The sequence below is a fragment of the Cherax quadricarinatus genome, chromosome 56 (genome assembly GCF_038502225.1).
Source record: "Cherax quadricarinatus isolate ZL_2023a chromosome 56, ASM3850222v1, whole genome shotgun sequence".
NCBI lineage: Eukaryota > Metazoa > Arthropoda > Malacostraca > Decapoda > Parastacidae > Cherax > Cherax quadricarinatus.
In genome coordinates, this window is record NC_091347.1 from 11,354,876 (window position 1) to 11,371,227 (window position 16,352).

Consider the following 16,352-nt stretch of genomic DNA (forward strand, 5'->3'; position numbering starts at 1 on the left):
CATATTTCAGGTATTACATATATTTCACATATTTTTCAAAAAATATTAAAACCATTGAAAAAAATCGAAAAATATGTCAAAAACTGATGTTTTACTGCATATTTCTACGATTTAGAGCATTTAGAACACTTTTGAGACAAACCTGATTTTTTGCTAAAATTCATGGATTTTCAAACTTTTTATCAGAATAACTGATGGAATTGAATTTTAAGCTGAAAGTAACTTAAATATGACATTTTAGTGTAGTAATGTGTAAATACATATTTCACGTGTGAAAATCCATGTATTTTACCTAAAAGAAAGGTTTGTTTGAAAAAGTGCTCTAAATGCTCCAAATCGTCGAAATATGCAGAAAACACCTTATTTTGCTCAAATTTTTCGATTTTTTTCAATGCTTTGCTATTTTTAAAAATACCTGAAGTACTGAAAAAATCGAAAAATATGGCAAAAAATGTTTTAATGCATATTTCGACGATTTGGAGCATTTAGAACAATTTTCAGACAACCTGATTTTTTAGCCAAAATTCATGGATTTTCAAACTTTTTTATCAGGATTACTGATGGAATTGAATTTTATGCTGAAATTAACTTAAATATGACATTTCAGAGTAGAATTGTGTCAATATATATTTCAAGTGTGAAAATCCATGTCTTTCAGTTAAAAAGTAAGGTTTAATTGAAAAGTGCTCTAAATGCTGAAAATCGTTTTACCATATTTTTCGATTTTTTCAATGCTTCAGGTATTTTTAAAAATAGCAAAAGCATTGAAAAAATAAAAAAAAATATGCTTAAATGATGTTTTACTGCATATTTCGCCGATTTCGAGCATTTAGAGCGCTTTTCACACAAACCTTTCTTTTTAGCTAAAATACATGGATTTTCACACTTGAAATATATATTAACAGAATACTACAGTAAAATGTCATATTTAAGTTATTTTCAGGATAAAATTCAATTTCATCAGTAATTCTGATAAAAAAGTTTCAAAATCCATGAATTTTAACAAAAAAATTAGGTTTTTGTGAAAAGTGTTCTAATTGCTCTAAATGGTCGAAATATGAAGTAAAACATCATTTTGCAATATTTTTCGATTTTGTCAATGCTTTTGGTATTTTTTAAAAAAATATATGAAATTCCTGAAATATATGAAATACATGAAGCATTGAAAAAATCGAACAAAATGGTAAAATAATGTTTTACTGCATATTTTGACGATTTCGAGCATTTAGAACACTTCAGACAAAGCTGATATTTTACATATTTTTCAAAAAGCCCATAAAATTCCGATGAAATTCAGAAATAATTTTGAATATTTCGCATATTTTTAAAAATAGCAAAAGCATTGAAAAAATCGAAAAGTGTGGCAAAATGATGTTTTAATGCATATTTCGACGATTTGGATCATTTAGAGCACTTTTCAAACTAACCTTTCTTTTTAGCTAAAATACATGGATTTTCACACTTGAAATATATATTGACACAATACTATACTAAAATGTCACATTTAAGTTACGTTCAAAATTATTTCTGAATTTCATCGAAATTTTATGGGCTTTTTGAAAAATATGTATTGTACTTTAAAATTTTGAAAAGGCTCGAAAATTTCAGTTGAATCAGTAATTCTGATAAAAAAACTTCAAAATCCATGAATTTTAGCTAAAAAATCACGTTTGTCTGAAAAGTGTTCTAAATGCTCTAAATCGTCGAAATATGCCGTAAAACGTCTTGTTGCCACATTTTTCGATTTTTTCAATGCTTTTGGTATTTTTAAAAAATATGTGAAATATATGAAATACCTGAAATATATGAAATACCTAAAGCATTGAAAAAATCGAAAAATATGGTCAAATGATATTTTACTGCATATTTAGACGATTTGGAGCATTTAGAACACTTTTCAGACAAAGCCGATTTTTTACCTAAAATTCATGGGTTTTCAAACTTTTTTATCAGAATTACTGATGAAATTGAAATTTTCGAGGCTTTTCACCATTTTAAAGTATATTGCATATTTTTCAAAAAGCCAATAAAATTTAGATGAAATTCAGAAACAATTTTGAATATTTCATATATTTTTTAAAAATACCAAAAGTATTGAAAAAATCGAAAAATACGGTAAAATGATGTTTTATCGCACATTTCGACGATTTGAAGTATTTAGAACACTTTTCAGACAAAGCTGATTTTTTTAAGCTAAAATTCATGGATTTTCAAACTTTTTTATCAGAATTACTGATGAAATTGAATTTTATGCTGAAAGTTACTTAAATATGACATTTTAGTGTAATATTGTGTCAATATATATTTCAAGTGTGAAAATCCATGTATTTTAGCTAAAAGGAAAGGTTTGTTTAAAAAGTGCTCTAAATGCTGCAAACCGTCGAAATATGCAGTAAAACAATATTTTACCATATTTTTCGATTTTTTCAATGCTTTTGCTATTTTTAAAAATACCTGAAGCATTGAAAAAATCGAAAAATATGGTAAAATGATGTTTTACTGCATATTTCGACGATTTTCAGCATTTAGAGCACTTTTCAATTAAACCTTTCTTTTTAGCTAAATTACATGGATTTTCACACTTGAAATTGATACAATTCTACACTACTTTCAGAAATTCCGACAAAAAAGTTTGAAAATGTATGAATTTTAGTAATTTTGTCTGAAAAGTGTTCTAAATGCTCTAAATCGTCGAAATATGCAGTAAAACATCATTTTGCCATTTTTTTTCGATTTTTTCAATGCTTTTGGTATTTTTGAAAAATACATGAAATACATGAAATACATGAAATATATGAAATACTTGAAGCATTGAAAAAATCGAAAAATATGGTAAAACGATGTTTTGCTGCATATTTCGACGATTTGGAGCATTTAGAACACTTTTCAGACAAAGCGGATTTTTTAGCTAAAATTCATGGATTTTCAAACTTTTTTATGAGAATTACTAATGGAATTGAAATTTTCGAGGCTTTTCAACATTTTAAAGTGTATTAAATATTTTTAAAAAAGCACATAAAATTTCGATTAAATTAAAAAATAATTATGAATATTTCATTTTTTTAAATTACCAAAAGCATTGAAAAAAATCGAAAAATATTGCAAAATGATGTTTTACTCGACATTTCGACGATTTAGAGCATTTAGAACTCTTTTCAGAGAAACCTGATTTTTTAGCTAAAATTCATGGATTTTTAAACTTTTTTATCAGAATTACTGATGCAATTGAATTTTATGCAGAAAGTAACTTAAATATGGCATTTGAGTGTAGTATTGTGTCAAAATATATTTCAAGTGTGAAAATCCATGTATTTTAACTGAAAAGAAAGGATTAATTGAAAAGAGCTCTAAATACTGAAAATCGTCGAAATATGCAGCGAACCATCATTTTACCATATTTTTCGATTTTTTCAATGCGTCAGGTATTTCATATATTTTAGGTATTGCATATATTTCATATATTTTTTAAAAATACCAAAAGCATTGAAAAAAATCGAAAAATATGACAAAATGATGTTTTACTGCATATTTCAGACAAACCTGATTTTTTTGTAGAAATTCATGAATTTTCAAGCTTTTTTATCAGAATTACTGATGGAATTGAATTTTATGCTTCAAGTAACTTAAAAATGACATTTTAGTTTAGTATTGTGTCATATATTTCAAGTGTGAAAATCCATGTATTTTAGCTAAGAAGAAAGGTTAGTTTAAAAAGTGCTCTAAATGCTCCAAATCGTCGAAATATGCAGCAAAACATCATTTTACCATATTTTTCGATTTTTTCAATGCTTTTGTTAATTTTAAAAATACCTGAAGCATTGGAACAATCGAAAAATGTGATAAAATGATGTTTTACTGCATATTTCGACGATTTTCATCCTTTAGAGCACTTTTCAATTAAACCTCTCTTTTTAGCTAAAATACAGGGTATTTTTAAAACAATATATGAAATATTAAAAATTATTTCTGAATTTCATCGAAATTTTATGGGCATTTTCAAAAATACTTTAAAATGTTGAAAAGCTTCGAAAATTTCAATTCCATTAGTAATTCTGAAAAAAAAGTTTGAAAATCCATGAATTTTAGCTAAAAAATCAGCTTTGTCTGAAAAGTGTTCTAAACGCTGCTAATCGTCGAAATATGCAGTAAAACATTATTTTACAATATTTTACGATTTTTTCATTGCTTCAGGTATTTCACATATTTCAGGTATTTCATACATTTCATATATTTTTAAAAAATACCAAAAGCATTGAAAAAATCGACATATATGGCAAAATGATGTTTTACTCATATTTCGACGATTTGGAGCATTTAGAACACTTTTCAGACAAAGCTGATTTTTAGCTAAAATTCATGGATTTTCAAACTTTTTTATCAGAATTACTATTGGAATTGAAATTTTCGGGGCTTTTCAACATTTTAAAGTATATTACATATTTCTCAAAAAGCCTTTAAAATTTCAATGAAATTCAGAAATAATTTTGAATATTTCATATATTTTTTTAAAAATACCAAAAGCATTGATAAAATCGAAAAATGTGACAAAATGATGTTTTACTGCATATTTCGACGACTTAGAGCATTTAGAACACTTTTCAGGAAAAAATGTTTTTTTAGCTAAAATTCTTGCATTTTCAAACTTTTTTATCAATATTACTGATGGAATTGAAATTTTCGAGGCTTTTCAACATTTTAAAGCATATTACATATTTTTCAAGAAGCTAATAAAATTTCAATGAAATTCAGAAATAATTTTGAATATTTAATATATTTTTTAAAAATACCAAAAGCATTGAAAAAATCGAAAAATATGGCAAAATGATGTTTTACTTCATCTTTCGAAGATTTAGAGCATTTAGTACACTTTTCAGACAAACCTGTTTTTTTTTAGCTAAAATTCATGGATTTTCAAACTTTTTTATCAGAACTACTGATGGAATTGAATTTTATGCTGAAAGTAACTTAAATATGACATTTTAGTGTACTATTTTGTCAATATATATATCAATATATATTTTTTAAATCCTTTTGGTATTTTTAAAAAATACATGAATTATTAAAAATTATTTCTGAATTTCATCGAAATTTTATGGGCATTTTGAAAAATATATAATATACTTTAAAATGTTGAAAATCCTCAAAAATTTCAATTACATTAGTAATTCTGATAAAAAAGTTTGAAAATCCATGAATTTTAGCTAAAAAATCAGCTTTCTCTGAAAAGTGTTCGAAAAGCTCCAAATTGTGGAAATATATGAAAATTTTTTAAATATTTCATTTTAGTGATATATTGTGTCAATATATATTTCAAGTGTGAAAGTCCATGTATTTTAGCTAAAAAGAAAGGTTTGTTTGAAAAGTGCTCTAAATGCTCCAAATCGTCGAAATATGCAGTAAAACATCATTTTACCATATTTTTCGATTTTTTCAATGCTTTTGCTATTTTTGAAAAATATATGAAAAATATGAAATACCTTAAATATATGAAATACCTGAAGCATTGAAAAAATCGAAAAATATTGTAAAATGATGTTTTACTGCATATTTCGACGAATTGGTGCATTTAGAACACTTTTCAGACAAACCTGATTTTTTAGCTAAAATTCATGAATTTTTAAGCTTTTTTATCAGAATTACTGATGGAATTGAAATTTTCGAGGCTTTTAAACATTTTAAAGTATATTACATATTTTTCAAGAATCTAATAAAATTTCAATGAAATTCAGAAATAATTTTGAATGTTTCATATATTTTTTTAAAAATACCAAAAGCATTGAAAAAATCGAAAAATATGGCAAAATGATGTTTTACTTCATATTTCGACGATTTAGAGCGTTTACAACACTTTCAAGACAAACCTGATTTTTTTAGCTAAATTTCACGGATTTCCAAACTTTTTTATCAGAATTACTGATGGAATTGAATTGTATGCTGAAAGTAACTTAAATATAACATTTTAGTGTAGTATTGTGTCAATATATATTTCAATATATATTTTTTCATTGCTTTTGGTATTCTTAAAAAATATATGAATTATTAAAAATTATTTCTGAATTTCATCGAAATTTTATGGGCATTTTGAAAAAAATGTAATATACTTTAAAATGTTGAAAAGCCTCGAAAATTTCAATTCCATTAGTAATTCTGATTAAAAAGTTTGAAAATCCATGAATTTTGGCTGAAAAATCAGCTTAGTCTGTAAAGTGTTCTCTAAAATGCCCTAAATCGTCGAAATATGCAGTAAAACATCATTTTACCATATTTTTCGATTTTTTCAATGCTTCAGGTATTTCATATAATTCAGGTATTTCATATATTTCATACATTTTTGAAAATACCAAAAGCATTGAAAAAAATCGAAAAATATGGCAAAATGATGTTTTACTGCATATTTCGAAGATTTAGACAAACCTGATTTTTTAGGTAAAATTCATGGATTTTCAAACTTTTTTATCAGAATTACTGAAAGTAACTTAAATATGATATTTTGTCAATATATATTTCTCGTGAAAATCCATGTGTTTTAGCTAAAAGAAAGGTTTAATTGAAAAGTGCTAAATGTTGAAAATCGTCGAAATATGCAGTAAAACATCATTTTACCATATTTTTGGATCTTTTTCAATGCTGCAGGTATTTTTAAAAATAGCAAAAGCATTGAAAAAATCGAAAAATAAGGTAAAATATTGTTTTATTGCATATTTCGACGATTTGGAGCATTTAGAGAACTTTTCAAACAAACCTTTCTTTTTAACTGAAATACATGGATTTTCAAACTTGAAGCATATATTGACACAATACTACACTAAAATGTCATATTTAAGTTACTTTCATCATAAAATTCAATTCCATCAGTAATTCTAATAAAAAGTTTGAAAATCCATGAATTTTAGCTAAAAAAATCAGTTTTGTCTGAAAAGTGTTCTAAATGCTCTAAATCGTCGAAATATGGAGTAAAACATCATTTTGCCATATTTTTCGATTTTTTCAATGCTTTTGATATTTTTAAAATATATAAGAAATATTCAAAATTATTTCTGAATTTCATTGAAATTTTATGGGCTTCTTGAAAAATATGTAATGTACTTTAAAATGTTGAAAAGCCACGAAAATTTCAATTCCATTAGTAATTTTAATAAAATAGTTTGAAAATCCATGAATTTTAGCTAAAAAATCAGGTTTGTCTCAAAAGTGTTGTTAATGCTCCAAATCGTCGAAAAGTGCAGTAAATTTTTTTACCATATTTTTCGATTTTTTCAATGCTTAAGGTATATGTAAAAATAGAAAAGACAAACATCGAAAAATATGGTAAAATGACATTTTACTGCATATTTCGACGATTTTCAGCATTTAGAGCACTTTTCAATTAAACCTTACTTTTCAGCTAAAATACATGGATTTTCACACTTGAAATATATAGTGACAAAATTCTACAATAATATGTCATATTTAAGTTATTTTCAGCATAAAATTCAATTCCATCAGTAACTCTGTTAAAAAAGTTTGAAAATCCATGATTTTCAGCTAAAAAATCAGGTTTGTCTGAAAAGTGTTCTAAATGCTCTATATCGTCGAAATATGGAGTAAAACATCATTTCGTCACATTTTTCGATTTTATCAATGCTTTTGGCATTTTTAAAAAATATATGAAATATTCAAAATTATTTCTGAATTTCATCGAAATTTTATGGGCTTTTTGAGAAATATGTAAAATACTTTAAAATGTTGAAAAGCTCCGAAAATTTCAATTTCATTAGTAATTCTGATAAAAACGTTTGAAAATTCATGAAGCTAAAAAAATCAGGTTTGTCTGAAAAGTGTTCTAAATGCTCAAATCGTCGAAATATGCAGTAAAACATCATTTTACAATATTTTTCGATTTTTTTCAATGCTTAAGGTATTTCACATATTTCAGGTATTTCATATATTTCATATATTTTTTAAAAATACCAAAAGAATTGAAAAAACGTATATAGGCAAATGATGTTTTACTCCATATTTCGACGATACAGAGCATTTAGAACACTTTTCAGACAAACCTGATTTTTTTAGCTGAAAATCATGGATTTTAGCTAAAAAAAACAGGTTTGTCCGAAAAGTGTAGTAAATGCTCTAAATCTTCGAAATATGAAGTAAAACATCATTTTGCCATATTTTTCGATTTTTTCAATGCTTTTGGTATTTTTAAAAAAATATATTAAATATTCAAAATTATTTCTGAATTTCATTGAAATTTTATTAGCTTCTTGAAAAATATGTAATATACTTTAAAATGTTGAAAAGCCTCGAAAATTTCAATTCCATCAGTAATTCTGATAAAAAAGTTTGAAAATGCATGAATTTTAGCTAAAAAAAGAGGTTTGTCTGAAAAGTGTTCTAAATGCTCTAAATCGTCGAAATATGCAGTAAAACATCATTTCGTCACATTTTTCGATTTTATCAATGCTTTTGGCATGTTTAAAAAATATATGAAATATTCAAAATTATTTCTGAATTTCATCGAAATTTTATTGGCTTTTTGAGAAATATGTAAAATACTTTAAAATGTTCAAAAGCCTCGAAAATTTCAATTACATTAGTAATTCTGATAAAAATGTTTGAAGATCCATGAATTTTAGTTAAAAAATCAGATTTGTCTGAAAAGTGTTCTAAATGCTCCAAATTGTGGAAATATATGAAAAATTCTTAAATATGACATCTTAGTGTAGTATTGTGTCAATATATATTTCAAGTGTGAAAATCCATGTATTTTAGCTGAAAAGTAAGGTTTAATTGTAAAGTGCTCTAAATGCTGAAAATCTTCGAAATATGCAGTAAAATATCATTTTTACCATATTTTTCGATTTTTTTAATGCTTTTTCTATTTACACAAATACCTTAAGAATTGAAAAAAATCGAAAAATATGGTAAAATGTTTTACTGCATATTTCGAAGATTTGGGGCATTTAGAACACTTTTGAGACAAACCTGATTTTTTAGTTAAAATTCATGGATTTTCAAACTATTTTATCAGAATTACTAATGGAATTGAAATTTTCGAGGCTTTTCAACATTTGAAAGTATTTTACATATTTTTCAAGAAACCCATAAAATTTCAATGAAATTCAGAAATAATTTTGAATATTTTATGTATTGTTTAAAAATACCAAAAGCATTGAAAAAATCGAGAAATATGGCAAAATGATGTTTTACTCCATATTTCGACGATTTAGAGCATTTAGAACACTTTTCAGACAAACCTGATTTTTCAGATAAAATTCATGGATTTTCAAACTTTTTTTTCAGAATTACTGATGGAATTGAATTTTATGCTGAAAGTAACTTAAATATGACATTTTACTGTAGTATTGTGTCAACATATTTCAAGTGTGAAAATCCATGTATTTTAGCTGAAAAGTAAGGTTCAATTGAAAAGTGCTCTAAATGCTGAAAATTGTCGAAATATACAGTAAAATATCATTTTACCATATTTCTCGATTTTTTCAATGATTTTCTATTTTTGCAAGTACCTTAAGCATTGAAAAAATAGAAAAATATGGTAAAATGCTTTTCTGCATATTTCGAAGATCTGGAGCATTTAGAACACTTTTGAGAAAAACCTGATTTATTAGCTAAAATTCATGGATTTTCAAACTACTTTATCTGAATTACTAATGGAATTGAAATTTTCGAGGCTTTTCAACATTTTAAAGTATATTACATATTTTTCAAAAAGCCCTAAAATTTCAATGAAATTCAGAAATAATTTTAAATATTTTACATATTTTTTAAAAATACCAAAAGCATTGAAAAAATCGAGAAATATGGCAAAATGATGTTTTACTGCATATTTCGACGATTTGGAGCATTTAGAACACTTCAGACAAACCTGATTTTTTAGCTAAAATTCATGGATTTTCAAACTTTTTTATCAGAATTACTAATGAAATTGAAATTTTCGGGGCTTTTCAATATTTTAAAGTATTTTACATATTTCTCATTAAGCCCATAAAATTTCGATGAAATTCAGAAATAATGTTGAATATTTCATATATTTTTAAAAAATACCAAAAGCATTGATAAAATCGAAAAATGTGACAAAATGATGTTTTACTGCATATTTCGACGATTTAGAGCATTTAGAACACTTTTCAGACAAAACTGTTTTTTTTAGCTAAAATTCATGGATTTCCAAACTTTTTTATCAAAATTACTGATGGAATTGAAATTTTCGAGAATTTTCAACATTTTAAAGTATGTTACATATTTTTCAAGAAGCTAATAAAATTTCAATGAAATTCAGAAATAATTTTGAATATTTAATATATTTTTTAAAAATACCAAAAGCATTTCAAGTGTGAAAATCCATGTATTTTAGCTAAAAAGAAAGGTTTGTTTGAAAAGTGCTCTAAATGCTGCAAATCGTCGAAATATGCAGTAAAACATCATTTTACCATATTTTTCGATTTTTTCAATGCTTTTGCTATTTTTAAAAACACCTGAAGCATTGAAAAAATCGGAAAATATAGTAAAATGTTTTACTGCATATTTGGAAGATTTGGAGCATTTAGAACACTTTTGAGACAAGCCTCATTTTTTAGCTAAAATTCATGGATTTTGAAACTATTTTATCAGAATTCCTAATGGAATTGAAGTTTTCGAGGCTTTCAACATTTTAAAGTATATTACATATTTTTCAAGAAGCCCATAAAATTTCAATGAAATTCAGAAATAATTTTGAATATTTAATATATTTTTTAAAAATACCAAAAGCATTGAAAAAATCGAAATATATGGTAAAATGATGCTTTACTGCATATTTCAACGATTTGAAGAATTTAGAACACTTTTCAAACAAACCTGACTGATGGAATTGAATTTTATGCTGAAAGTAACTTAAATATGACATTTTAGTGTAGTATTGTGTCAATATATATTTCAAGTGTGAAAATCCATGTTTTTCAGCTAAAAAGAAAGGTATCTTTGTAAAGTGCTCTAAATGCTCCAAATCAACGAAATATGCAGTAAAAGAATATTTTACCATATTTTTCGATTTTTTCATTGCTTTTGCTATTTTTAAAAATACCTGAAACATTGAAAAAAATCGAAAAATATGGTAAAATGATGTTTTACTGCGTATTTCGACGATTTTCAGCATTTAGAGCACTTTTCAATTAAACCTTTCTTTTTAGCTAAAATACATGGATTTTCACACGTGAAATATATATTGGCAAAATTCTACACTGAAATGTCATATTTAAGTTATTTTCAGCATAAAATTCAATTCCATCAGTAACTCTGATAAAAAAGTTTGAAAATACATGAATTTTAGCTGAAAAATCAAGTTTGTCTGTAAAGTGTTCTAAATGCTCTAAATCGTCTAAATATGGAGTAAAACATCATATTGCAATAAATTTCGATTTTTTCAATGCTTTTGGCATTTTTGAAAAATATATGAAATATATGAAATACCTGAAATATATGAAATACCTGAAGCATTGAAAAAATCGAAAAATATTGTAAAATGATGTTTTAATGCATATTTCGACGATTTAGAGCATTTAGAACACTTTTCACACAAACCTGATTTTTTAGCTAAAATTCATGGATTTTAAAACTTTTTTACCAGAATTACTGATGGAATTGAATTTTATGCTGAAAGTAACGTAAATATGAGATTTTAGTGTCGTATTGTGTCAATATATATTTCAAGTGTGAAAATCCATGTATTTCAGCTAAAAAGAAAGGTTTGTTTGAAAAGTGCTCTAAATGCTACAAATCAACGAAATATGCAGTAAAACAATATTTTACCATATTTTTCGATTTTTCAATGTTTTAGCTGTTTTTAAAAATACCTGAAGCATTGAAAAAATCGAAAAATATGGTAAAATGATGTTTTACTGCATATTTCGACCATTTTCAGCATTTAGAGCACTTTTCAATTAAACCTTTCTGTTTAGCTAAAATACATGGATTTTCACACTTGAAATATATATTGACAAAATGTCATATTTAAGTTACTTTCAGTAATTCTGATAAAAAAAGTTTGAAAATCCATGAATTTTAGCTCAAAAATCAGGTTTGTCTGAAGTGTTTTAAATGCTCTAAATCATGAAAATATGCAGTAAAACATCATTTTGCCATATTTTTCGATTTTTTCAATGCTTTTGGTATTTTTAAAAAATACATGAATTATTAAAAATTATTCCTGAATTTCTTCGAAATTTTATGGGCATTTTGAAAAATATGTAATATACTTTAAAATGTTGAAAAGCCTCGAAAATTTCAATTACATTAGTAATTCAGATAAAAAAGTTTGAAAATACATGAATTTTAGCTAAAAAATCAGCTTTGTCTGAAAAGTGTTCTAAATGCTCCAAATTGTGGAAATATATGAAAAATTCTTAAATATGACATTTTAATGTCAATATATTTCAAGTGTGAAAATCCATGTATTTTAGCTGAAAAGTAAGGTTTAATTGAAAAGTGCTCTAAATGCTGAAAATCGTCGAAATATGCAGAAAAATATCATTTTACCATATTTTTCTATTTTTGCAAATACCTAAAGCATTGAAAAAATCGAAAAATTTGGCAAAATTATGTTTTACTCCATATTTCGACGATATAGAGCATTTAGAACACTTTTCAGACAAAACTGATTTTTTAGCTAAAATTCATGGATTTTCAAACTTTTTTATCAGAATTACTGATGGAATTGAATTTTATGCTGAAAGTAACTTAAATACGACATTTTACTGTAGTATTGTGTCAATGTATTTCAAGTGTGAAAATCCATGTATTTTAGCTAAAAAGAAAGGTTTGTTTGAAAAGTGCTTTAAAAGCTCCAAATCGTCGAAATATGCAATAAAACAATATTTTACCATATTTTTCGATTTTTTCAATGCTTCAGGTATTCTTAAAAATAGCAAAAGCATTGAAAAAATCGAAAAATATGGTAAAATTATGTTTTACTGCATATTTCGACGATTTGGAGCATTTAGAGCACTTTTCCAACAAACCTTTCTTTTTAGCTAAAATACATGGATTTTCACACTTGAAGTGCTTTTGGTGTTTTTAAAAAATATATGAAATATTCAAAATTATTTCTGAATTTCATCGAAATTTTATGGGCTTTATGAGAAATATGTAAAATACTTTAAAATATTGAAAAGCCCCGAAAATTTAAATTTCATTAGTAATTCTGATAAAAAAGTTTGAAAATCCATGAATTTTAGCTAAAAGATCAGGTTTGTCTGAAAAGTGTTCTAAATGCTCCAAATCGTCGAAATATGCAGCAAAACATCATTTTACAGAATTTTTTGATTTTTTCAATGCTTTAGGTATTTTTAAAAATCGAAAAAAGTGCCAGAATGATGCTTTACTGCGTATTTCGACGATTTAGAGCATTTAGAACACTTTTCAGACAAACTGTTTTTTTTTTTTTTTTTTTTTTTTTTTTTTTTGCTAAAATTCATGGATTTTCAAACTTTTTATCACAATTACTGATGGAATTGAATTTTATGCTGAAATTAACTTAAATATGACACTTTAGTGTAGTATTGTTTGAAAATCCATGTATTTTAGCAAAAAAGTAACGTTTAATTGAAAAGTGCTCTAAATGCCGAAAATGTCGAAATATTTTTCGATTTTTTCAATGCTCAGGTATTTTTAAAATAGCAAAGCATTGAAAAAAATCGAAAAATATGGTAAAATATTGTTTTACTGCAAGTTTCTACGATTTTGAGCATTTAGAGCACTTTTCAAACAAACCTTTCTTTTCAGCTAAAATACATGGATTTTCACAGTTGAAATATATATTGACACAATACTACACTAAAATGTCATATTTAAGTTACTTTCAGCATAAAATTCAATTCCATTAGTAATTTTGATAAAAAAGTTTGAAAAATCCATGAATTTTAGATAAAAAAACAGGTTTGTCTGAAAAGTGTTCTAAATGCTCTAAATAGTCGAAAAGTGCAGTAAAACATCATTTGGCCACATTTCTCGGTTTTTTCAATGCTTTTGGTATTTTCAACAAATATAAGAAATATTCAAAATTATTTCTGAATTTCATCGAAATTTAATGGGCTTTTTGAAAAATATGTAATATATTTTTTAAATGTTGAAAAGCCCCGAAAATTTCAATTCCGTTAGTAACTCTGATGAAAAAGTTTGAAAATCCATGAATTTTAGCTAAAAAATCAGGTTTGTCTGAAAAGTTTTCTAAATGCTCCAAATCCTCGAAATATGCAGTAAAAGATCATTTTATCATATTTGTCGATTTTTACAATGCTTCAGGTATTTCATATATTTCAAGTATTTCATATATTTCATATATTTTTCAAAAACACCAAAAGCATTGAAAAAATCGAAATATATGGCAAAATGATGTTTTACTGCATATTTCGACGATTTAGAGCATTTAGAACACTTTTCAGACAAACCTGATTTTTTATGGATTTTCAAATTTTTCATGGGTTTTCACAATTTTTTATCAGAATTACTGATGGAATTTAATTTATACTGAAAGTAACTTAAATATGACATTATAGTGTAGTATTGTGTCAATGTATATTTCAAGTTTGAAAATCCATGTATTTTAGCTAAAAAGTAAGGTTTAATTGAAAAGTGCTCTAAATGCTCCAAATCATCGAAATATGCAGTGACACATCATTTTACCATATTTTTCGATTTTTTTCGATGCTTCAGGTATTTTTAAATATAGCAAAAGCATTGAAAAAATCGAAAAATATGGTAAAATGATGTTTTTCTGCATATTTCGACGATTTAGACCACTTTTCAAGCAAACCTTTCTTTTTACCTAAAATACATGGATTTTCACACTTGAAATATATATTGACTCAATACTACACTAAAATATCTTATTTAAGTTACTTTCAGCATGAAATTCAATTCCATTAACAATTCTGATAAATAAGTTTGAAAATCCATGAATTTTATCTAAAATGTCAGGTTTGTCTGAAAAGTGTTCTAAATGCTCCAAATCGTCGAAATATGCAGTAAAACATCATTTTACCATATTTTTCGAATTTTTCAATGCTTTAGGTATTTTTAAAAATAGCAAAAGCATTGAAAAAATCGAAAAATATGGTAAAATGATGATTTACTGCATATTCCGACGATTTTCTGCATTTAGAGCGCTTTTCAGTTAAACCTTACTTTTTAGCTAAAATACATGGATTTTCACACTTGAAATATATATTGACACAATACTACACTAAAATGTCATATTTAAGAATTTTTCATATATTTCGACGATTTGGAGCATTTAGAACACTTTTCAGACAAACCTGTTTTTTAACTAAAATTCATTGATTTTCAAACTTTTTTATCAGAATTATTGATGGAATTGAATTTTATGCTGAAAGTAACTTAAATATGACATTTCAGAGTACAATTGTGTCAATGTGTACTTCAAGAGTGAATATCCATGTCTTTCAGCTAAAAAGTAAGGTTTAATTGAAAAGTGCTCTAAATGCTGAAAATGTTTTACCATATTTTTCGATTTTTTCAATGCTTCAGCTATTTTTAAAAATTGCAAATGCATTGAAAAAATAAAAAATATGGTGAAATGATGTTTTTACTGTAAATTTCGACGATTTGAAGCATTTAGAGCACTTTTCAAACAAACCTTTCTTTTAGCTAAAATACATGAATTTCCACACTTGAAATATATATTGACAGAATACTACAGTAAAATGTCATATTTAAGTTATTTTCAGGATAAAATTCAATTCCATCAGTAATTCTGATAAAAAAGTTTCAAAATCCATGAATTTTAGCAAAAAAATTAGGTTTTTGTGAAAAGTGTTCTAATTGCTCTAAATCGTCGAAATATGAAGTAAAACATCATATTGCAATATTTTTCGATTTTGTCAATGCTTTTGGTATTTTTTAAAAAAATATATGAAATTCCTGAAATATATGAAATACATGAAGCATTGAAAAAATCGAACAAAATGGTATAATGATGTTTTACTGCATATTTTGACGATTTCGAGCATTTAGAACACTTCAGACAAAGCTGATATTTTACATATTTTTCAAAAAGCCCATAAAATTCCGATGAAATTCAGTAATAATTATGAATATTTCGCATATTTTTTAAAAATACCGAAAGCATTGAAAAAATCGAAAAGTGTGGCAAAATGATGTTTTACTCCATTTATCGACGGTTTTGAGCATTTAGAGCACTTTTCAATTAAACCTTACTTTTTAGCTAAAATACTTGGATTTTCACACTTGAAATATATATTGGCACAATACTAAAATGTGATATTTAGGTTACGTTCAAAATTATTTCTGAATTTCTTCGAAATTTTATGGGCTTTTTAAAAAATATGTAATAT